Source organism: Pelodiscus sinensis, chromosome 5 (genome assembly GCF_049634645.1).
Source record: "Pelodiscus sinensis isolate JC-2024 chromosome 5, ASM4963464v1, whole genome shotgun sequence".
Taxonomy (NCBI): Eukaryota; Metazoa; Chordata; order Testudines; family Trionychidae; genus Pelodiscus; species Pelodiscus sinensis.
The window spans coordinates 3,897,424-3,922,173 of NC_134715.1; the positions used below are offsets into that span (position 1 = coordinate 3,897,424).

Here is a 24,750-nt window from a genome sequence, read left to right on the forward strand (position 1 = left end):
GCTGGAGCCAGAATCCCAAACCCCTGCCCCAATCATGAAGCCCCTACTGAATCCCAAGCTGCTGCCCTAGCCCTGAGCCCCTTGAACCCGAACTCCTTTACAGAGTCAGTACCCTGCACCCCAATTTCCTGCCCCAGGCTCAGCTCAGAGCCCCCTCACACTCCAAATCCCTTAGCCCAAGACCAGAGCCTGCACCCCAACCCTCTGCCCCTGCCTGATGAAGGGGAGGGAGGCAGGATGGAGTGAGCAGAGGCAGGGCCTCAGAGAAGGGGCACGAAGGAGGCAGGACAAGGATATTCGGATCAGAGGTGGATCCTGGATTGCCCTTCCATTCAAAAAGTGATCTTGTGCTTCAAAAGGTTGGAGACCCCTGGCCTAGCTCCCACTGACAGTCTAGGGGGGCTGGTCACCTCTCCACTGCCTTTAACAAAAAATCCCCCCTCTCAGCAGAGGAGCTAGAAGCCAGAAACGGTCTCTCCCCCTTTTGAAGTCAGCAAGCCAGAGCTAAGAGCCACTCTCTGATCGTCTCAGTCAGGTCTCCCCACCTCTCGTGGGCCCCCTCCCGGTCTAGCATTTGAGGCGCCATCGGAAACCGATGGTTGGAACCAGCATTCCCTGTAAGTTGAGGAGAGAGCCAAACGCCACCCACCTGCTAAGCAGAGGAGCCATAACTACGTTTTATTTCTAGCGGTGGTGCGCATTTTGCACATTCCTCGGTGCACATAACAAAATACATTCCTCACACAGATGGGGGAAAAGCTGCGCATGGATAGAAAATATTAGAGAGAACATTGGTTGGGACCCACTCTCAGGACCAGGATAATCATAAAATGTCAGCACTCGGAGAGAGTTATTAGACCCAGTGAGTTCCTGCCAGCAGATACGCTGGCTCTTTGTCTCTGCTTAGAAAGCAACAGCACACACCTGGGTAACCCATCTTTCAGAAGATCCTGATTTCCCGTCCATCTTAGTGAATGTATTTACTTTTTCCTCCTCCCTGTTCCCTTCTGCACAGCAGCCAACAGCCAGCCCCACTAACTTCCTCAGGAAGCCAGAAAGGCTGTGTTGCCCCTGATTGGTTTCCACTTGCCTCCTCTGGCCACTAATTAAAGCCTCCATCAATTAGTGCACTGGTGGCGGCTAAATGAAGCCATCTGCAGATGTCAGTGATACCGAGCAGGCAGGTTTCCTAATAAGGGCGATGATGACCCATCGACTCGCATGTCCTTCTTCCAGGCCAAGCCTGGGAGAGATCATCTGGAAAAATGCACCTCAGGATGTTCAGTTGCCAAGTGTTGCTGCTTGGCTCTGAGAAAATCAAGCATGTGACCTAGAAAGCACGAAAGCAAATCTGTGCCCGCTTGCATGTCTCCACCTTGAGGCTTTCACTTAGGAGTTGCCACATTCTGATCTCGCTCACTAGTCCTCTTCTTACGTCACCTTCGGCAACCCACACGGGTATTCGGTGGGCCTCTGTGCCTCGGCTCCCATCTGTGAAATGGGCTAGTAGTGCTTCCTGATACGGAACGGCTCTTGGGAGGTGGCTCTACCTTACAGCAATGACACTGTGTTTCTAGAAGCGTGTCTAACGCAGGCACAAGCATTCAAGGCTTGCACCTGGTCACCAGGCGGATGAGATCCCAGCAATTACTCCCCGTGGCTTTTGTGGATAATACATGCCTGGCTATATAGACACAGCCAGTCACCAAGCCGGGTGTGGATCGACTTTCACTGCAGGAGAGAGGCCTGACTCTACTCCCCCGACTCACACTGGTTGGTACTTTGCACCACTAGTTCTCCCACTGAAGGGTGGGAGATTCTTTGTGGAGCTAAGTGCTGCCCAGTGCAAACCCGGTTATCACCAGCTGCCTCTGGAAACTGGATGATGCAGAACAGAACGAGACTCATGGGCTTCCAGCCCGGGTCTGCTGGGTGTGACGTAAGGTCTGAATGGGTTGAGAGAGGCCACCTCCCATCCTATAGCCTTGCGGGGCAGCTAAGATAAAGCAGGAGGCTCCATCAACTCCTAGGACTGAACCCAGAGGCATAACTCTCTCCTCACATTGCTTTCCTGCCAGAGTCTTTCCCTTGAAGTCCACTGACTTCCATGAGGATGCTCCTCTTTTAAAACAGGAGAATTGGGCCCGTTACAATTGACTTCATCTGAGCCTTTGGAAGCTGAATTTCCACCCCCAACCCCCACCCCTAGGGCAGTTTAGAAGCCTTGAGAGAACAATGTAATTCTCACTTCGGCCTTGCTGCTGCAGGACGATTGGCACGGGTCGACTTTTACACCCGCACTGTCTTGAAGGAGAAAAAGAAGGCAGCAAATTTGTTCTCTGCCTGGGTCGTTTAGATCTACACTCACCTTCCCTCCTCTCCTCTATTATGGAGACTTAGGCCATGTCTTCACTAAACAGAATATTGACACCGCCACGATCTATCTTCCGGAGTTTGATTTAGAGGGTCTAGTTGAGCCATGCTAAATCAAAGTCAGAGGGCGCCCCCGCCAGTGACCAGTATGCCTGCTCTTGCAAGGAGTAAGGGAAACTGATGGGAGCATTTGTTCCCATCGGCCTCCCGCTGTGGGAACAGCGGGGAAACAAAGTAAAGGACGTTGTCTCCAGCTATGTAATTAATATAGCTGGAGTTGCATATCTTGATCCAACCTTCCCTTTTGGTGTAGACCTGGCTTTAGCCAGAGCTGGCGAGGTCCTCAGTGGAGGGATGGGGGCTTTTGTGGAATGCCAGAAGCATGGGGCACATACACATTCCCCCAATAGCTACTTGATCTGAAACAAGTTTAGCTCCCCATTACAGGGTGCCCAGCACCACAACAAGGTGGTGAAGAATCAAGTGCATTCGGAAAGCGAACATCGCTTGAGTTAGCATCTCTTTATGCTCCGTCCCCAAACCCAGAATGGAAAAATCAGCTAGCTAAACATCCCGGAAACAGGCACTCCATGGGCCCTTGGTTAAAAAGTGATCCCCAAAAGGCTTCATTTAAAACTCTAGTTTTTCGCAGTGGCTGCTATAAGAATTTAAAGTGACGAGCTTTCAGAAAACAGCCTTTCTAAGCTCATTGATTGTTGCTTGCCTGCAGATAATCCTGAGTTAGGACTTTCATTGATTTATGTTAGGTTTAAAAGCCTGCTTCTCTTGAGTTATTCCAATACAAGTCAGGCCAGGCAATTAATTCACTTTAAAAACACCCCCACCCCATGTTATGTATAAGAGATTTCCAGTGCTCCATACAGGGTCTTAGAAATGACTCTCTCTGATATATGTTTTAAAATGTTCATATTCCAGCATATTTCATATACCAGATTGTTCTGGCATCAGCAGCTGTAGTAGCAAGGTGAAGTTTAATATATTGCAGACACTGATGTGTCCGAAACCTCCTGTCTCTTTGGCAGCATTTAGCTGTCTGATGTGAAAGTCCTACTTCAACGTTGTCATTCGGTACAAAATGCTCTCTGTTAGTTAGCCCTGATGGTGCTGCTAGACATGAGCATTACCCAGGGTGGTAATCCAAGAAATAACGAGTTAATTCTTTCCCAGATATGCATGGTCTAAACCGAAATACATTCGAAGAACATTTTCTGTTTGGATTAAAACCGCCTGTGATCAGTTAGAGGTGATAGACTGGTGCCACTAAGATTAAAGTCGGCGTCAGAAATTTGTTAGCTTGAAAACAGAGTTACTGCTCTCTCAGGGTATGTCTACACTACCACCCTAGTTCGAACTAGGGTGGTTAATTTAGTCAATCGAAGTTGCAAATGAAGCCCGGGATTTAAATATCCCGGGCTTCATTTGCATCTTGCCAGGCGCCGCCATTTTTAAATACCCTGTAGTTCGGACTCCATGCCCGCGGCTACACGCGGCACGGAGTAGGTAGTTCGAATTAGGCTAATTCGAACTACCGTTACACCTCATTCCACAAGGAGTTCCACGAGGAGTAACGGTAGTTCGAATTAGAAAGCCTAATTCGAACTACCTACTCCATGCCGTGTGTAGCCGCGGGCACGGAGTCCGAACTACCGGGTATTTAAAAATGGCGGCGCCCGGCAAGATGCAAATGAAGCCCGGGATATTTAAATCCCGGGCTTCATTTGCAACTTCGATTGACTAAATTAACCACCCTCGTTCGAACTAGGGTGGTAGTATAGACATACCCTGAGAAGGCTAGACTGATGTTTTTGATTTCCACTGCTACTTGGAAATCTCTCATGTTTTAGAAAAGCTGAGGCCAACACTGTCGAGTGAGGCCCCTCAAATCCCTATTGAGACACTTAAATGAGTTTGGATTGCAGATGATCGTTTTCAGGCATTCATGTTTGATGCTCTGCGTTTGACTAAGGACACCGTCATGGTGTGCTTCGTGACTGGTCAGGCTTTAGATCAGGAGTGGGGAACCTTTTGTGGGCTGACTCACGGAAAAATGAGTTGGGCACCCCACCTCACTGACAGAGCCCTCAACTGGGAAGCAGAAAGAGACTCCCACATTCCTCTCACACAACAGTGCCTAAGGGGGCACAGGCTAGTAGATTGTGTGGGCCCCCTACGCTTTTGGGGCAGGGCCAAAAATGCAGGGTTCGCAGTGTGTGGGAAGGAGTTGCCAGGGAGCAGTCTTGAGGGGAAGGAGGGTGCAGGAGTGGGTTGGGGGTTGATGGGTCCGGGAGAGTGGGAGGGTGCAGGAGAGGAGTGGAGGTGTGGGATCTGGGTGGGGAGATGGGTGCAGGAGGGGGCTGGGTGTGAGGGATCTGCTCAGGAGTAGAGTGCAGGAGCAAAGTGACAGTGGAAGGGTCTGGACTGGATGGGGAGGCTCAGGGCTGGAACACCGGTGTGGGCTCCCCAATCCTGGGGGAAGCCCTGAGCCGCAGAGGCCAGATCCAGGCAAGCTGGGGGCCACCGCCACCCTCTGGCCTTGGTTTCCCCACCCTTGCCTTAGAGAGCAATTCATCAACATTGTCATACCTCATGGGAACAGCAGAACTGTCTCTAGGACTACATCAGTGCCTGTGAGTTCACATCCTGCTACGCTCAACCCCCAGGCCCCTCCCAGATTGCTACAAAGAGAGGGGATTGATTACCACTGGAAGGTGGGAGCAGTGTTCCTAGAGCCGTGATTCCCAACCGTTTCAAACATACAGACCCCTTGTCAATCTGTTAACATTTTACAGACTCCCCCAAGGGGAGTGGCAGGAGGCGGCAGCAGCACATCCCTGGGCCCATATTGCTTCCTCAGCTCCCGCCCCCTCCATCCCAGGCCCATCTATGGAGGATACAGCAAGGGGGCCAATGGCAGCTCCTGCCCCAGCATGGAGACCTTGGCCCGGCATGGAGCCCTGGGGAGAAAAAAAAAAGAAAAAAAGGGTGGGGCCCACTGCGGGACTGGGAGAGGGGAGGAGCGTAAACGGCAGCGGAGTTGGTGGCGGGAGGACGGATGGTGCTTCTTGGGGTATCAAGATCCCATCTCAAGAGTGGGAGGCAGTGTGCATGAGGCTGGTGGCGAACGGCGAGCCCCAGGTGAGAATAGCCTGGTGGAAAGTCCCAGTCCCGCGGTTGGGTCTATCCTATCGTTTCCTTTCTTTTCCTTTCCACGAACCCCCTATGGTACTGTCATGGACCACCAGGGGTCCACAGACCACAGATTGGGAACCATTGTCCTAGAGGAGACTCCTGCCACACGAAAGCAGATTTCAGTACAGGAAAGACTGACGGCCACCATGACGGTTCTCGTTGCAAAGACTACATTTCCCATGATGCGTTGGAACAATCAAGATGTGGAAGTTTGGTTGCTATCCTTCCACGCACGTGAAATTAGTCCGCCCAGTGACATGAAAATTAAAAAGGCTACAGCCGAAGGAGGGGTGCTCATTCCCCTGGTTAAAATGCAAAGAGCGATTTCATCTTAGTACTATTGCTCATCAGCTTCCTAAATCAAATCTGGGGCTGGTTCTACCATCAACACCTACAGCTCATTCCACAGCAAATCCACACCTAGGCCGCAGATCCATTGCCCAGCCCTCACGGAGACTCGATAGTAAACTCAATCCTGCTCAGCCTCCTCAAAAACCGTTTGGAAAGCTAGTAATTAAGCCTCCCATATCAACCACGGGGACCTTCCTTCAACCACCTGCCATAAAGCACCAATGCTGTGGGACGAGTACAGTGCATGCATACACTTACGTGGCTCAATTAATATTTGTAGAGGGGGCATGACGGGCTGGGCCTCTGATCACTCCCCTTCAACCCCCTATTTTCCCCTCTGCTGTGTCGAGTGAGCCATGACCCTGCAGAAACAACGAGTGAAAGGCAGACCGCAGCCATCAGTCTGTTCTCTGAGCAGAGGTGGGACTGGCATCCATAAACAATCGACAGCTCATGCAAATCACAAGGGGTAGATGCGCCCTCTTTTGGGGCGCATCTACACAACACCCTGAACTCAAAACATGTGGGTCTTATTTACGAATCTATTTCAAAATAGCTTATTTTGAAATTTGGCGCATCTACACAGGGCCAGATTTTGAAATAACGCGCTATTTCGAGCCATCCCTTAACCCCCGTGCAACGAGGTTTACCAGGATGGTGAAATAGAGAATCCATTATTTTGAAAAGTATTTCAAAATAACGGGCGGCTTGTGCAGACCTCCGGTATCCTGAAATAGCTGTGCAGTGTAGAAGTACCCTTGGGGATAATGCAGAGCTGTGCATAGGCAGCCCATGATGTAGGCAAGGGAAAGCACAGCCTTCCTAAAATTGCCTACACTCCCTGGCCATCGAGAAGGCTGGGGCCATGGCATGGCAGACCTGCTCCCCAGCCACCTGAGAAGGCTAGAGCTATGGTGCAGCGGCCTGGCTTCCCCGGATCCCGTGGCTAGAGTTGCAGTACCATAGCCCTGGCCTCCAGGGGGCCAGGAAGGATTGGGCTGGGGGTGGGCAGGGCTTGGCTCCGAGGGCAGGGCCTCAAGAGGAAGGGGCGGGGTTGGGGCTTGCTTTCTCCAGCTGGGCCATCCCTTGGGGAGGCTTTGTGCTGTAGGGTTAGCCCCTCCCACCTTGCCATGGTCAAGGAAGAGGAACTGGTTTGTCTTGATTAGCCTGCCCAGAGGGATATGTGGAAACAGAAGTCCCTGTGCTCCTATTGTGTCCCCTTACATAATGCACAAGGACACCTAAGCAGGAAGATAAGGGATATTCCTTCCATTCTTCCTGTCTCTCCCTCGTCCTCCCCACACAAGTGCCAGTCATACCCCTTGCCCCTAATTTACTGGGCAATCCACCACATTTGAGCGGTGCAAAAACAGAGGCACTTTGGCTAGTGCTTGCTGCTGCTGGGTGCAGGCATTGCTTTCTGCAGAAACACCCAAACTCAGGCCCATCAGGAAATGGCACACAGCAAGGCATGTATTTCAGAGCTGTTCCACAGAGCTGCAGACCGGACTGCACACAACTACCAGGCACGCAAGCAAACCCAGATGCGCACGTGTTGGAGGCATCTGTGTGCGCACACTGAGACTGGCGTGCACACTCTGGAGCTTGCCTACACACCGACTGGGCACGCACAACACAGGGGTGCAGATCTGGGCTTCCACCTTTGAAAAGTCAGAACAAACATCCCCCCTACCCCACAAAAATGCATACAGATGGTTTTCATTGGTCATCCTCATCACATGGGGAAGACCGAGCTTCTCGGTGACCTGGAACAAATACCATGCAATGCCCAAAGACTGGCCACTTAAAAGTAACCTTATCCCAGACTTCCCAACTGTGCAAATAAAATAAAATAAAAACAAAAAGGTAGACTTCAATAAGTAGTTACATTGGCAAGGAATATTTTATACAAAGCCATGTCAGAAACTCGGCAACACAAAAGCAGATACCTATTTTGTGTTTGTAATATCATGCCCAATTTATTTTTTTTTAAAGACAGGAAGAGGAGGAAGGAAGAGGATGGCGGGAAAGAAGGTGCCTACATTTATCCAGCAATAGAGTGACTTATTGGAATGAATGTCGGGGTTTCATAAATTGTATTGTATTTATCCTTGACTGCTCGGATGAATGGCTTCCTAATTTTAAGATTGCGAAAGCTGCAACAAAAATTCTGTTTTCATCTATGTTTTCCACATAAAATTTCAGTTTTTTCAGCGGAAATTCAAATAATGAAAATTTTCAGTGAAAACCCAAAATGTGTTCGGCCAAACGCTAACATATGTTGCTATGGAAACACCGTTGCAGTGCTTCATGGGAGTGGTAGTTCAGGTGCCTCAATGCCCCCTCTCCTCAATTAGCTAGTCTCCCAGGGCTGTCTACCTCTTCTCTAAGGCAGGATTTCCCTCTTGAAGAGGGGAGCTGCTGAACTGTGGGAGTTCCCAGCCATAGTGCATGGGAAACTTTGTTTGGCAGAGGAGCCAACAGAAGAGACTGGGAACACGAAGCCATGAAAATACAGCTCCCGTAAGACACCCCAACAGCCTTTTCAAATTTCAGCTGAACTGTTTTGGCTTTCAGGCAGCACTTTCTGTAAAACAATTTGTTTAATCTAAAACCCACTCATCTGTGAAGAAATGCTTTTGATGGAAATTTTTCTACCAGCCCCAATCACTGGCAGGAGTCAACGTGGCTTTGTTTTTCAATGACTTCTCTCACTGCCCGGTCTATAGCCCAGGGATGTCAATGGAAAACCTCCCGTTGATTTCATTGGCCTCGCAGTGAGCCCTGCACCGACAGAAAGAACTGAAGATAAAAACAACTCACAAAGAGAGAGCACCCTGAGAGAGAAAGAAAAATACCTTCTACCAGGCCCTGAGCCTATCGGCTTTCTTGTGTTTTCTATTACAAGCTGCCACTCAAGGGGGAGGGGAAACTTAATTGCACACTGGGCATTTCACACGGTAGTGAAAAGACCTGAAGTATTTTCTGCGGCGTTTCTTCTGGCCTATTATTATTTACACTGAGAACGGTACAATTCAGCCAGTGGGTGTGAGCTTTTATTTGATGCCACACACAGTCTCGCCCCCTGTGATTCCCTCTTTCTGTCATGCTCTCCAGGCTATGATTTCAGGCCTTTGCAGTGTTTCAATTTCTGGGCTCCCAGATGAAATGAAATGAAGCCAGCAGATGATCCATCTGATACACACACGTTCGGATGCTGGATACACACGTGTGAGCAATACATGCCATGTTGCTACTGCTGAATTATAAAAACCTTTAAACTAGCATGCGTCTCCCTCGAATCACACTCCAACGACGCTAGCTGGAAGCACGGTTGTTTCGGTTGTGTCTGTGGTTTGGGCGCCAGCAAAGTGTAATCAGTGGGCACCCGCTCGCCGTCTACAGCAACATGCATAGAGGTGATTTGAAGCTACAGCGATGGGGGCTGCACGATGATGGGGAGAGAAAGCGGAGCCGTTGGGAGTTGAGGCAAAAAGGTAACGCGCCTACTCTACGCATTCGTCACCAGCACCACCGCTGAATTACCAAGGGTTCACCTGCTCCCCACTCCCTCGGCTGCTGTTCTAGCCTCAGGCTACATGCTGTGCTAGTTTTGGGATAGTTGGTGTTCCTTGTGAAACCCCCAGCTCCCGGAATCATGTGAATATGGAAGAATCTCAGGTTTCACGTTTTGCAAAAAATAAGTTTCTAGGCCTCGTGGCTGCAGAGACAAGCTGGGGAATGGGAAGCCAGTGCACCTCGGGGCTCAAAGAACAGAGGGCAAGTAAAAAGAGCCCTAACTTTATTCTTTGAAACGTCGTCTCCTGACGGTGGTGTGTTGGACTCTCGATTGAACACCGGCCGTCGGCAGTTCTGATTCAGACCCCACATATGCCTGCTGCATCAATGAATCATGGGACTGCCCACACCAAGTGTTCAAAACATGAGTCAGGCCCTAAAATAAGAAAATCGTGGCATTGGCTTACAAACAACGTGATTTTAAACAAACGAATACATTTGGAGTGTGTCTTTTGGGTTGAAGTTTCCAAGCATCTTGGCAACCACAAAAGCGAGTCTCACAACGCTCTAGATCAGCCAGGGGCAACCTCGAACAACTAACCCGACCGGAATGCCAGAGTCCCACCCGCTGAGATGGCCACACCCACGTGCTTACTGACCAATCACAGTGGCTCCACCTCTCCCCTCTGTCATCACCTACTTGCATCCCAAGTTGGAGTGAAGGCAAATAGCTTTCGCTCAACACTTGCTATGCAGCTGTTGGCACTCACCTTCCATGAGTCTATGAGGTCAGCCTCTATCGCCCACTGGTTACATTTCCAACCACCTTTGTGCTTCCTCCCGTGCTAACAACTGGGAGGTGTGGCCCAAAACCCCACAAAAGCTACCTCGTTTATCCATCTTCAGAAGCAGAAGGGCTTTTCTCTCCTTTTCACCTGAGGATGGGAGAGTTAAAATTGGTGCCAATCTAGCCCTTAAAAAAAAGGCAGTGATAGATATGCGGATATTAACAAATCAGAATATTTGCGGGCAAGGCAGTTTGAGCTCCTCCAATGGTGTATAACTGGGAGCAGACCCACCACTGTCTTCTTGTGTCAAATGAGGAGAAGGCTGCATTTTGCACATATACCTGTGTGGGAGGGAGAGGTTGGGGATAGCCCATTTTTCTGCCTTGCTCGATGTTCCATGACGGCGGAACAAAAAATGATTCGCCGTTTGTCTGCCAAAATTGTGTTTCTCTCTGTATCCCCCATGGATTACGTCTGAGTAATCAATTGACATTTGGCACGGTCTTATTTATAATAATTCAAGTCAGCAGCACTGTAATTTAGAAACTGGCCACGAGGCATGTGCCGGTAATGAATCGAATCCATGTATAATTCAAGCTCTTCGGCTACAAAATTGCATTTAAATAATGTTAAGGTTGTGACAACCTGACAGAGAGCAGCCAATTCAATATGAAAATGCCTCCTTCCTCTTGCAGCTAAGCTCCGCCCATTGTCCCCCATTCCTGACCACCCCCACCTTCTGGCTCTGAATCAGAGGAACATGGTGGAATAGCAACTGCTATCTCCAACCTCCTCAGCCCCAAGGCCCAATATCCTCTCGGGGGGGAGGCAGGGGGCGGCATTATTCAGGATCAGCCTCATGGTTTCAGTCTTGTCCACTGGGAGCCATGCGCATTCGTCCATGGTGACCCTTTGGCCCCAGCATTCAGTTTGTAAACATAGTAGAATTCAGGTGTCAATGTAGGATAAATTAGTGATCTTGCACGGCACCTATAGAAAATCCGGTTTATAGTTGGCTGTCAAATCAACCTTCCTCCAGAAGGGGCCCTCCTCTCTCATGGGATACTAAAATGCATTTATTTTGGTAAACCTGTAACCACTAAACTTACATGTTACACGTTTAGCAAAAACAAATTTACACGCAGGGGGGAGATGGCTCTGCGGGAGCCGGCTCGCACAGGGAGCTGGCTTAAAAACTGGCTCCCTGTCAGCACTGGCTCCCGCCTCCCTCCCCACCCCGCACTGCTGCCTGTTTATATGTTTACACCGTCACAATCCTAGCAAATACACTTTGTAAGCCCATTTCTGACGTGGGCGTTCACACATTTTAGTGCTGCCAGATTTCTCTGACGTTAAGGAGTGGGTTTTATTTTTACCTCACAGATCGGTTGGCCGGATAAGGAGCCCGTGTGGTTGAGTGTGTAAACATCACCTACTTCTCTGGCTTATTGAGCTGACACAGGCATTGTGGTTTATAGCGAGGGCTGCAGGCCTCCAAAATCCTCCTCTGGAGCTGCTGCTGGCTTAGAAGCCCCCTTGAGCTTGGGCTGTGGTCTGCCGTGACTAAGGAGGCTCATCTTCTTTCCCAGCATGCATCTGAGACAGGTCATGCTCCCATCTGTGAACAGCAAGAGCCCAGGAGCCAGAGAGCCCCAGCCCAAGGCAGTGACCGGCCTTCTCTTCCCTTCCCACTGTGTAGGGCAGACAGACACAGGGCCCCTCTCCGGGCCGCAGTATCACTGTTCTCCATGCATGCCCTGGAGCTGGACTGAGGCGCAGCACCAGGGCTGGAGGTCAGTGGAGTCAGAAAGGACCCCAGCAGCGAGGCGGCCCCCACAGGGAACAGGGAGTTGTTCCAGGAGCGGGGGGCTCCAGAGGGGAATGAGTTGCCAAAAGATGACAGCCGAGCCCAAGCAACGAGCTGGCTGACGACAGCGCCCCAGGCCACCCCACATCCTGGCATGGAGGCCCAGTGCAAGCTGCTTGGCCACCCCAGAAATCTCACTCCAGCAGCTGTGGGCAACTCCACAGGGAACACGTAATGGCCAAAGCGATGCAGCTCAGTTGGGCAGAGCAAAGTTCCCTCAGAGCCGAGGGTGAAGCCAATCATGAGACAGAAGAAGGACTCCGGAAAAGACTGAGAGAGGGTGATGGATCATCAACTGAACACGAGCTCTCAGAGCAACACCGTGACCAATGGGCTAACACAACCCTGAGATGCAAAACCCAGGGAGTAGGGGGTAGGATTTCCTTCAATTGTGCATTTGATGGTAGCACAACCGCAGTGTTTAGGACTCCCACAATTCAAGAACGCTGCTGATAAATTGAAGAAGGTTCAGAGAAGAACCATGAGAATGATGAAGGGGTTAGAAAACCTGCCGTGGAGCAACAGACTCCAGGAGCTCAGTCTATTTAGCTTACCAAAGAGAAGGTTAAGGAAGAACATCATCCCAGCTGAGAAGCATGTACATGGGGAACCAATGAGTTAATCAATAACCTCACGGAGAAAAGGACAGCGTGAGCCAATGGCTGGAAGTTGAAGCTAGACAAATTCAGACTGGAAACAAGGTGTACATTTGTAATGAGTCACAGTGGTTAACCATCGGAGCAATTTACCCAGGGTTGACTCGTGGTGAGTTCTTCATGAATGTTCTGTGATTTAGAATCCACCCAAAGCCGACCACGAGGGCAGTGTCTGTGCAGCTAGGCCTCTTGTGTTATCCATATTCTGTACAGTTGTTTAGAACTTAGCTTGCCAACTTTCTAATGGCAAAAAACGAACACGCTTGCTGTGCCCTGCCCCTCCTTCCTTCCCCATCTCCTTCCTTCTGTCGCTCACTCTTCCCCACCCTCACTTGTTCATTTTCACTGGGTAGGGCAGGGGGTTGGAGCGCAGGAGGGGATGTGGGTTTTAGGGTGGCAATGGGGGGGGGGAACTGGGGATAAGGGGTTCAGGGTGCAGGATAGGGCTTTAGGGTGGGGAGGCTGGATGTCAGGGGTGTGTGGAGTGCAGACTCCGGAAGGGAGTTTGGTTCTTGGACAGGACTCAGGCCTGGGGTGGGACTATGGGGTGCAGGCCCTAGGAAGGAGTTTGGATGGGGGGCTCAGGACTGGATAGGGGAGTCTGCAGGCCCTGCCAACTGGACTTTTAACAGTGGTGGTGACTGGAGCCCCCAGGGCTTTTTATTGACCAAATGTTCTTGTAAAAAACTGGATACCTGGCAACCCACCCGTGACTTCAGACCAACAGGTAGAGTGAGGAGAGGCTAAGCTACATGGCAAAACTCAGCTAATGCTTCACTAGAAGGCAGAAAAGCTGAAGAGCAAATGATGGACAGACCCTAGCATGGGAATTTTATAGGGCTCTGGCCCATTCAAGCCCAACCTCCAATACCCAAATCTTATTTTTTCACCCTAACAAATCTTTGGGCACACTTACTTTATAGCTTACCATACTATGATGCATATTCCGACATATTAATAAGGATTATTTTACTTCCAAAGCCATTCACTTTGACCTCAGTTGTATAAGACAGAGCAGGGAAGATACAAGTAAGGCCAAAGTTAATGGTTTCCGAGGTTAAATAATCCTTACTAATAGGTAGGGATATGCAGCCTATTCTAGACGCCAGATTCAGTTTTATGTTCAATTCCCCGCCAATCAATTTCTGGAAGTCAAGGAGCAACAAATAGGCCATTTTAATCTAGGCCAAAGGTTACAAGTGCCTATTCTCGCTTACTTATAGAATCATAGAACCATAGAGCTGGAAGAGACCTCAGAAGGTCATCAAGTGTAGCCCCCTGCCCAAGGCAGGACCAACCCCAACTAAATCAACCCGGCCAGGGCTTTGTCAAGCCGAGACTTAAACACCTCTAAGGATGGAGACTCCACTACTTCCCTAGGTAACCCGTTCCAGTGCTTCCCCACCCTCCTAGTGAAATAATTTTTCCTAATATCCAACCCACCAAAACTTGATACCATTGCTCCTTGTTCTACCATCTGTCACTACTGAGAACAGCCTCTCTCCATCCTCTTTGGAACCTCCCTTCAGGAAGGTGAAGGCTGCTATCAAATCCCTCCTCACTCTTTGCTTCTGCAGACTACTTATTCACTTGCTTTAGCTGTTCATATGGGATACAAGCTGTAGATTTGTTGCACTACAGCCAAATACTGTGGATAACCATGAATACCTATGACGAATGAAACAAAGCTCTTGAAAAATGCAATTCAGTGACGGCAGGATATAATCACAAATTAGGCTAAATCAGCCCGAGAAAAGCAGATTATTTGGCATAGCAGGTTAGCAACTTAACCTTATGGTAGAGGGATTGCAACTCAATTGACCACTTCTACATTACATACCTCGGCCAGCAATCCTTGGTGGTCAATTGTAGCTGATGTTTTTCACAGCAGACCACTGGTGAATGCCAGACCTGCCAATCATTTGAACAATTTTCAGGTAGTTATGAGTGGCAGAAAATGTGTCTTTTGTGCATGATTATTTGTTCACTCAAAGCCCACTCCAACAAACTATTGTTTCCGTAAACTGAACTCACCAGGGTGCTAATAAACCGGCACAACGTGGTTCAAGGGATTAAATATCTAACAGCTCATTAAACCTGTCACGATGTCGCACCTGAGGAGTGCAACAGCCCATCTCAGCAGAAGCATTTTCTTCCAACAATGGGAGCAAAGGGCCCTGAATCTTACAGAGAATTCCAGCCAACGTCATAAGTGCTCCAACAACCAGGTTCCACTGAGTTCACGCGGGTACCCCAAAATATGGTTGCTTCTCCACAGCTTCTCCCAGCCTTGGGAACTTACGAAATGTGACTCATAAGGGCAAAACAACAATTTTTCTGAGATTTTCAGAACTCCCTACTTCTAGACAGATCAGAAAAAATGCAAGAAAGTAATCAAGGTCTCCCTGCTGAAATCAACATAAACAAAGATAGGAGTCCAAAGCTAGTCTCCTAAATCCAGCTCCTCAAAAGGTACAGAAGTGCCTAACTCCCATTGATTTCACAGGAAATCAGGTGCCTAACTACCTTTGTGGATCTAGGGCCTAAATCTTATTTAGGCTCCCGAATAAGGGACCTGACTTTCAAAAGGGCTTAGCATCGAGTAACTCCCACTGAAGTCAATGGCACTTAGCACTCTTGAAAACACGTTACTTATGCAGGTTACAAAATATGGACTTAGTATCTGCTTTAAGGCTCGTAGGGAGAGATTGTTGAAACCCACAAACGAGAATTGAATAGCCCATTTCCCTTGGGGACTGGGCATCCAAGTCCCTTGGGTAGCTGTGAAAAGCCCAGCCTTATTTTTGACAATCTTGGCCCGATGATTTAAGCTTCTGGGAAGGGCCCAAAACCTATGAGGAACTGGTTGAGATAGCCAGTGTCATGGCAGAGAGCTGGGAGATAGAACTAGTCCTCCGGAGCTAACACGTTAATCGGGAGCTCCCGAGCTGGGTTCTCCTCTGTGGATAGGCCTAAAGAGGCGACAGCATGCACTGACCAGTCGTTTACACAGAACCGGCTCCATTTCAGTGACGGGTTGACTCCCGTGCCCTCTGGGTACATCAACCAGTGGTGCTACATTACAGGTGGCCTGTGGCCACAGCCCATTGCCAACGTGATGCGAGCTTGCTCGGTATCTCCCAGGCTTTGCTCCACGTTTGAGACGATGAAGATTAGGTCAACACGTGCCCCCGGCCTGATGTTTACATTTCAGACCTACAACCCTGCGAGCGTCCCCATCACCTTCACGAGCCGTGCTATGCCGCTGAATGCATGAACGAATGATTAATTTTCTTAAGGCTCACCCCACAGTTTAGTTTCAGGCAGGCCGGCCCTGTGACATACCTCACTCAGATCGCCACGGAAACGAGGAGACCGTATGGCTGGTTACTGAATCACAACGGCAGTTCTCTTCTCAGTGGAATTTCAATTAGGGGAGAATGCACCGCCAACCCCTCATTCAAACCCTTAATGACCAGTGCTTAGCCCCTGCCTGCTGCTGGAGGAAACCGGCATTCGTTTTTTTTAAAACCCTGCTATCGGCCTTTAATTAAATGAATCCTAATTCATTCCTGTTGCTATTGCAAGAACTACTAAGACAACAGAAGTGTAAAAACACACTGTCGGGGTGGCCGAGACCCCGTGTAACACTATAGGGCTCAGACAGGGGCTCCTGCTCCTCGGGGTTAGGGGGCGGCCACCCCGCCCCACTACACCCGGCGTGGGCTTTTCGGTGAATTAACGGTGGCTTTTAGTGCTGGGGCAGGCCACAGTCTCTGCTAGCGGTCGACTGGCCAGTCCCCGGTCCCGAGGCCCAGTCCTTGCTTAGGGTGAGGCGGCAGGCAAATAAATCGTTCAGAGCCCAGCCTCGACTCAGGACAGGGCGATAGGTAAATAAGAAGATCAGTGGCCCAAGTCCTTGCTCAGGGGGGAGACTGCCACCCAAGAGCGGGGTGGCGGGGGGGTGAAACAGGCCCAACCACTCCACTGTGTCTCAGCCCAGTCTGCTGCTGGGTCAGCGGGGATCCACTCCGCAACACGCTGACCTGGCTCTGCCTCAGCCCACTGGGCTACCCCTGGGCCTTTTCCACTCTCCCCATCTGGTGGTACCTGTGTCCTGTGCAGGTCTGCGGGGCTCCGTCGCTCTGGAACTTCTGCCCAGGCGAGCAGTCCTTCTGGGTCTTCATCCAGTGGTCGGCCCAGCAGCCCAGGCCGGTCCTCGGCTTCCCCCCAGATCCGGCTCCTCGTTCAGGTGCGCAGGGGAGACTTCTGGCTCCTTCAGTCACTGGCCACACACTAGCCTCTCTGGCCGGCCTTTTATATCCCTGGCCCTACCTCCTGGCTTCCTGTCCACTCACCCCGCAATACAGCAAACCAGGTACCAGTGCCTTGTGGCAAGGTGCGGCTACGTGGCAGGAGGCTTTTCAAACATCTCTGTCCGGGGCTGTGTCATTTGGGAACTAATAGACTGCCGAAGGCTTACAGTGCATATACTTCTTGCCTCACGCAGCTTGCGCACTGATTTGTACGAACGCCTGCCTTTTAATTTACCATCAGCACATGCCACACTGTTCTTATTTGTTTCAAGTCATTTTATTATAAGGCTCAGGATTTTTTGCTTCCACAGGCAACGGAAGATTTTGGTTTTAAGTGGGTCCACTACTGCCACTCCCCAAACAGCTTTCACACAGGAGCAACTCCTCAGAGTGTTGGACATATCCTTGACTTTTTATATTTGCTCTCTTCTGCCCGCAATCTGGTTGTTCTACCATCCTCCAGGCTGTGAACTGGCTCCACAGGAAATCCAGAAGAACCAACAGCACTGAGGAGACATCACCATTCTGATAACAGTCCTAGGAGTCTCCACCCACACAGGGTCCCAAGAGCTCAGACTCTTGGCCAGCAGGTCTCCAATTCATCTGAGGAAGTGGGCTTTGCCCACAAAAGCTCATGAGTCTCTGTGTATATTTTGGAGCTTCAGGGGGTAACCGAGTTAGTCATAAGAACGGCCGTACTGGGTCAGACCAAAGGTCCATCTAGCCCAGTATCCTGTCTACCGACAGTGGCCAGCACCAGGTGCCCCAGAGAGGATGGACCGAAGACAATGATCAAGTGATTTGTCTCCTGCCATCTCTCTCCAGCCTCTGACAAACAGAGGCCAGGGACACCATTTTATCCCCTGGCTAATAGCCTTTTATGGACCTAACCTCCATGAAATTATCTAGCTTCTCTTTAAACTCTGTTATAGTCCTAGCCTTCACAGCCTCCTCTGGCAAGGAGTTCCACAGGTTGCCTACACACTGTGTGAAGAACTTTCTTTTATTAGTTTTAAACCTGCTCCCCATTACTTTCATTTGGTGTCCTCTAGTTCTTCTATTTAGGGAACTAATGAATAACTTTTCTTTATCGGCCCTCTCCACACCACTCATGATTTTATAGACCTCTATCATATCCCCCCATCAGTCTCCTCTTTTCTAAACTGAAAAGTCCCAGTCGCTTTAACCTCTCCTCATATGGGACCTGTTCCAAACCCCTAATCATCTTAGTTGCCCTTTTCTGAACCCTTTCCAAGGCCAAAATATCTTTTTTGAGGTGAGGAGACCACATCTGTACACAGTATTCAAGATGTGGGCGTACCATAGTTTTATACAGGGGCAGTAAGGGTATGTCTACACTACCACCCTAGTTCGAACTAGGGTGGTAATGTAGTCAACCGGAGTTGCAAATGAAGCCCGGGATTTGAATTTCCCATGCTTCATTTGCATGTTGCCAGGCGCCACCATTTTTAAATCCCCGTTAGTGCGGACTCCGTGCCCGCGGCTACACGCGGCACAGAGTAGGTAGTTCGAATTAGGCTCTCTAATCCGAACTACCGGTACACCTCATTCCACGAGGAGTAACGGTAGTTCGAATTAGAGAGCCTAATTCGAACTACCTACTCCATGCCGCGTGTAGCCGCGGGCACGGAGTCCGCACTAACGGGGATTTAAAACTGGCGGCGCCCGGCAACATGCAAATGAAGCCCGGGATATTTAAATCCCGGGCTTCACTTGCAACTTCGATTGCCTACATTAGCCACCCTAGTTCCAACTAGGGTGGCAGTGTAGACATACCCTAAGATATTCTGTGTCTTATTTTCTATCCCTTTCTTAATAATTCCTAGCATCCTATTTGCCTTTTTGACCGCCGCTGCACACTGCATGGAAGTTTTCAGAGAACTGTCCACGATTACTCCAAGATCCCTTTCCTGATTTGTCGTAGCCAAATTAGCCCCCACCATACTGTACATTTAGTTGGGGTTATTTTTCCCAATGTGCATTACTTTACACTTATCCACATTAAATTCCATTTGCCATTTTGCTGCCCAATCACTCAGTTTGGTGAGATCTTCTTGGAGTCCCTCACAATCTGCAGTCTGTTACAGAAAAAAACAACAAATGGTCTGGTAGCACTTTATAGACTAACTAAACATGTCGATGGGATCATGAGCTTTCGTGGGCACAGCCCACTTCTTCAGATGACCAGAGTTATATTTTGGTTAGTCTCCCACTCACTGTTCATGTAGACCACAGTTTTTTAGCCTTCAAACCTCTTTCAAGCATAATTCACCAAGCTAACATGCTAAAAGGTGTTGATGGTATCATGAGTTTTCGTGCCCACAAAAGCTCGTGATACCATTTACATGTTTTGGAGCTTCAGTGGGTAGCTGAGTTAGTCTGTCATGGAAAAAAACAGCAAGCAAATGGTCTGGTAGCACTTTATAGACTAACAAAACATGTTGATGGGATCAAGAGCTTTCATGGGCACAGCCCACTTCTTCATCTGTGCCCACGAAAGCTCATGATCCCATCTACATGTTTTGTTAGTCTATAAAGTGCTACCAGACCATTTGCTTGCTGTTTTTATCTCCATGTTTTCTTAGTCTATAAAGTTCTACAAGACCTTTTGGGTTTTTTTAAGTTTCTCCTGTACAGACTAACTCAGCTCCCCCCTGAAGATGCTAAAAGGAAAAGTCCTAGAACTTCCTTCACGTCAATGGAGGCTATTCTGATTTATAACAGTGTAGGATCAGACCCATTGACTGCAGTGAAGATATATTGATTTACACCCACTTGGGATTGTGCCCTGTGATCTTAATGGGGATATTCCAAACTGCACCTGCTGGGGATTGGGCCCACCTAAACAAGAGCGCTCACAAAGAATGTTCTAAAATGCATGCCAGCTTCAAACACTGTTGGGATGATTTACCATCCAGACACACCCTGCTCTTAAATACGCCATTAGCCTTCCACCTGGTGTTTTTATTCTGTTAACCTGGAGAATATTCACACATACACTGAACTGCAGTAATGAGCTTCCAACAGTGATTAATTATCCACTGCAATTCTGCAATAGATCAATGCATCGGATAACTCATTTATCAAGAAAATAACTGCTTCTTTAAAGTCCAGCATCAATCATGTGAAAAGGTACAGTATTTGTTAACAAAAGAAGATACACTCGGAGCTGTTGTGTCCCTGGCTAGTAAGGAAAGAGGTTTTTTGAGCAATAAATTACAAAAAAAAAAAAATATTATAAGCCGCCTCCGGGCATAGCCCATCAAATTCAGGGTAGTTCAGTCAGCAAACGAATGGCAATCAACACTTCAAACCCCACATTCATTAGTTTCTCATTTTGAAATGGTGGAAGATCCTTGATACTCAAAACAGGACTGGGCAAAGTATTAGAAACTATGGTCAAGAGTTTTCAAGCGCACTTGCTCTCAATGAACAAGTTTTACCAATGACTTCAATGGGAACAGAGTTAGGGTCTTTAGTGCAGAAAAACTACCCCGAAGGGTGGAATAAAAGCCTTGTCATTGTCACAAAAACAGCCCAGACTAGCCCATCTCTGCTTCAAAGGAAAATCTGCCCTTCCAGCAGGGGTGGAATTACTGCAGGCGTACCCAAACCAGTTTCCTCTAGCTAGTTTGTGTGCCAGCACTAGTGACATCGCTGACTTCAGTGTGGAATAGCTGGCCGAGTAATTATCCAGAGTGCCAGATGGGCTTGCGCAGGTCTTGCCAAAGCACGTGCTGCCATGACTTCACGGCTATTGGCACAAAAGCAAGCTGGGTTGGGGCAGTCTGGGAATGTTTGCACACGTACATGGTTGGACATTAGGAAAAACTTCCCACCTGGTTAAACACTGGAATAAATTGTCTGGGGAGGTTGTGGAATCTCTATCACCACAGATATTTAAGAGCAAGTTGGACAGACATCTTTCAGGGATGAGCTAGATGGTGCTTGATCCTGCCGTGAGGGCAAGGACTGGACTCGATGACCTCACAAGGTCCCTTCCAGTTCTAGTGTTCTATGATTCTATGATTTTATGTCCGTGCTTTGCAGTGTAAGCAAAATGCAGGACAATGTAGCACTTTAAAGACTAACAAGATGGTTTATTAGATGATGAGCTTTCGTGGGCCAGACCCACTTCCTCAGATCTACACTTTGCAGTGTAGACACTCTAAGATGACAAAAAGTGGGTGAGTTGATGTATTTTACATGTCCTCCTCTACCTGGCCTCTCTAACATCCCAGGAGTCACACAGCTACAGCGACACTTCATACCCTTCAATGGCGAGTCTGAGATGGATTTTTATTAGGACTGTCAAGCGATTATAAAACAAATCACAATTAATAGCATAATAAAAAAATAATTGCACTTAATCATGTGATTAATCGTGATTTAAACAATAACAGAATACCATTTATTTCAATATCTTTGAACGCTTTATGCAGTTTCAGATATAGTGATTTCTATTTCAGCAGAGAATACAAAATGCACCATGCTCACTATGACAAATATTTGCACTGTCAAAAACAACAGATGTATTTTTCAAACCCCCATTACAAGTCCTATAATACAATCTCTCTTTATCATGAAAGTTAAACTTACAAGTGTAGGATTATGTTAAAAAAATAACTTCATTCAAATATAAAACAATGGAAAACTTTAAAGCCAACAAGTCTACTCAGTCCTACTTCTTGTTCAGTCAATTGCTCAAGCAAATTTGCTTACATTTGCAGAAGATAAGGCTGCCCCCTCCTTCTTCTTGTTTACAATGGCACCTGAAAGGGAGACCAGGCTTTCACATGGCACTATTGTAGACGGAGTCACTAGGTACTGAAATGCTAGAAGCACTACCATTCCAGAAGATACATGTCCATGCTGATAACAGGTTCTGCTTGATAACAACCCAAAGCAGAGCAGACCAAAGCGTGTTTATTTTCATCACCTATGAAAGATGCCATAAACAGAAAGTGGATTTTCTTTTTTGGTTGTTCTGGATCTGCTGTTTCCGCACTGAAGTGTTGCTCTGTTAAGACTTCCGAGAGCGTGCTTCACCCCACGTCACTTTCAGATTTTTTGAAAGCCCGTCAGATTCTTTAACCTTGGGGAAAGTGCTGTCGTTGTCTTCAGAAATCTCACCTTGGGACTTCTTTGCCTTTTGTCAAATCTGCAGTGAAAGTGTTCTTAAAATAAGCAACACGTGCTGGGTCATCATCCGAGGCTGCTAGATTATGAAATATATGGCAGAATGAGAGTAAAACTGAACACAAGACACACCATTCTCCCCCCAAGGAGTTCAATCACAAATTTAATTCATGCACGATTTTTCTAGCAAACATCAGCATAGAGGCATGTCCTTTGGCATGCTGGCCGAAGCATGAAGGGACATACGAAGGTTTAGCGCATCTGGCATGTAAACACCTAGCAATGCCAGATACAAAAGTCTCAGGTGAACACCTGTCCTTGCTTTCGGGTGACATTGTGAATAAGAAGCAGGCAGCATTCTCTCCGAGAAATGTAAACAAACGTGTTTGTCTTAGCGCCTGGCTGAACAAGAACAAGGACTGAATGGAACTGCAGGCTTTAAAAGTTTTGCATTGTTTTGCTTCTGAGTCCGGTTAAATAACAAAAAATAAAATCTATGTTTGGCAGCTGCACTTCCACGATAATACGACTGCATTTCAGCACTTGGCTGAGGTGAATTGAAAAACACTATTTCTTTGTCATTTTTACAGTGCAAATATTTGTAATAAAAAATGATATAAAATGAGCACAGTACACTTTGTCTTCTGAGTTGTAATTGAAATCAATATATTGGAAAATGTAGAAACACATCCAAAATATTTAATAAATCTCGGTCGTCTACTTTCCGTTAACAGTATGAGTAAAACTGTGATTAATTACGATTTTCTTTAATTGCGATTAATTTGAGTTAATGCGTGAGTTAACTGTGATTAACATTTTTATTCAATTTTCAGCAGCCCGAACATCACCTTGTAACAGGGGCCTTATGAATCCAGAAAAAGACCCCGGAGTGGTCTGTATGTTTTGAAGCCCTATTAATCCATCTCATTCTATGGCACCATAATGAGAACAAGATCCACAACTGTAAGGAGTAGCGCAGTCCATTTATCTCTGCATTGGGGAAGACTCTCACGAAATATTTCCAACGCCTCCTTTAAAAGGGAAGGCGGCTCCACTATTACAGGTTTGCAACTCTTTTAAAAATAAATATCTAATTTATTACCAGCAGCTTTCACAAAACCAAAAATGCCGAGATGCTAGGGAACTTGTCATTCCATTTTTTATCATAACATATGTGTTTGTCATTAAATTCATCCTTGCGGGGTATAACTTACAAATGAGCACGAGAGCAAATTCAATCCTGAAAACACACCTTCGGAAAAGAGGTTCCTTTGCAGTGTGGGAGATTTCTAACACCTAAAGCTCACTCTCTGAACATAGGAATGGCCATATTAGGTCAGACCAAAGGTCCATCTAGCCCAGTGTCCTGTCTTCTGTCAGTGGCCAATGCCAGGTGCCCCAGAGGGAATGAACAGAACAGGAAATCACCATGTGACCCATCCCCCGTCACCCAAAAGGCAGAGCACTAGAAAGCACGCAACACTGACGTAAACCAGTTTTCATTGAAGTCACATAGAGAGTCACCATTTACTTAGAATCATAGACTCATAGAACTGGAAGGGATCTCGAGAGGTCGTCAAGTCCAGTCCCCTGCCCTCACGCAGGACCAAGCACCATCTCTAGATCATCCCTGAGAGATGTCTATCCAACCTGCTCTTAAATATCTCCAGCGATGGAGATTCCACAACCTCCCTGGGCAATTTATTCCAGTGTTTCACCACCTCAACAGGTAGGAAGTTTTTCCTAATGTCCAACCTAAACCTCCCCTGCTACTATTCTCATTAGCAATGGGAAGAACAATACAATTGGATCAATGCAAATTGTTTGGAATCACAGAAACTTTGAACCTCAACAATCACTAAGCCCTTAATCTTGAGAAGTAAGGAGGCACTTAACACCTCTTTCTCCGAATGGGAACATAACACAGCAGATGCCTTCTGAGCATCCTCTCGTGACCAGAGGCCATGCTGAAGCTTCTGCCTCCATTTCCCTCCTCAGGGCCCCATAACAAGTCCGTGAGGCCTAGCTTGTCCAATCACAACCCATCGTGAGGTCTGACCTTTGTCATCTCGCAGTTCCAGTGTGTCATCACATCAAACATCAAAACCAGCCAGAAATTGAGCCCGAGTCTTCATCTCTGAGGGAATGTCCCTTCCTGCTGGCCGAGCACCTCAAGAAAAGGCCAGGCCTTCTTTGCATCCTTCCCAAAAGGAAAGCAAAATTTTCAGCGAGGTCTTCGTACCAGGCTCCAACTCTCTTGTGCAGGTGCCACCGCAGGAAACACTCCCCCCTGAACGCCCCTCTGCAGTTCCCCCCTCAACAGACGACAGGACTCTGTCTTCCACCAGAACCTTGGGTTTGTCGCAGGACTTGCTTTATTCTCTCCACACAAGGAATCAAATTTGGTTCCAGCCCACTGGGACACTGCTGTGTCCCTTCACAAGGGCCAGCCACCCTGAGCCAGGGAACGAGACACTTAAATACGTTTGAGGGTTTGAGTGTAAGGGCCA

At 48.1% G+C, this 24,750-nt stretch overlaps 1 long non-coding RNA gene across 1 annotated transcript in view; it reads right to left on the bottom strand.

Moving 5' to 3' along the window:
- LOC142829392 (uncharacterized) overlaps positions 1-24,750 on the bottom strand; it is a 133,624-nt gene that overhangs the window by 53,199 nt on the left and 55,675 nt on the right. The gene's annotated exons all lie outside the window — the stretch shown is intronic.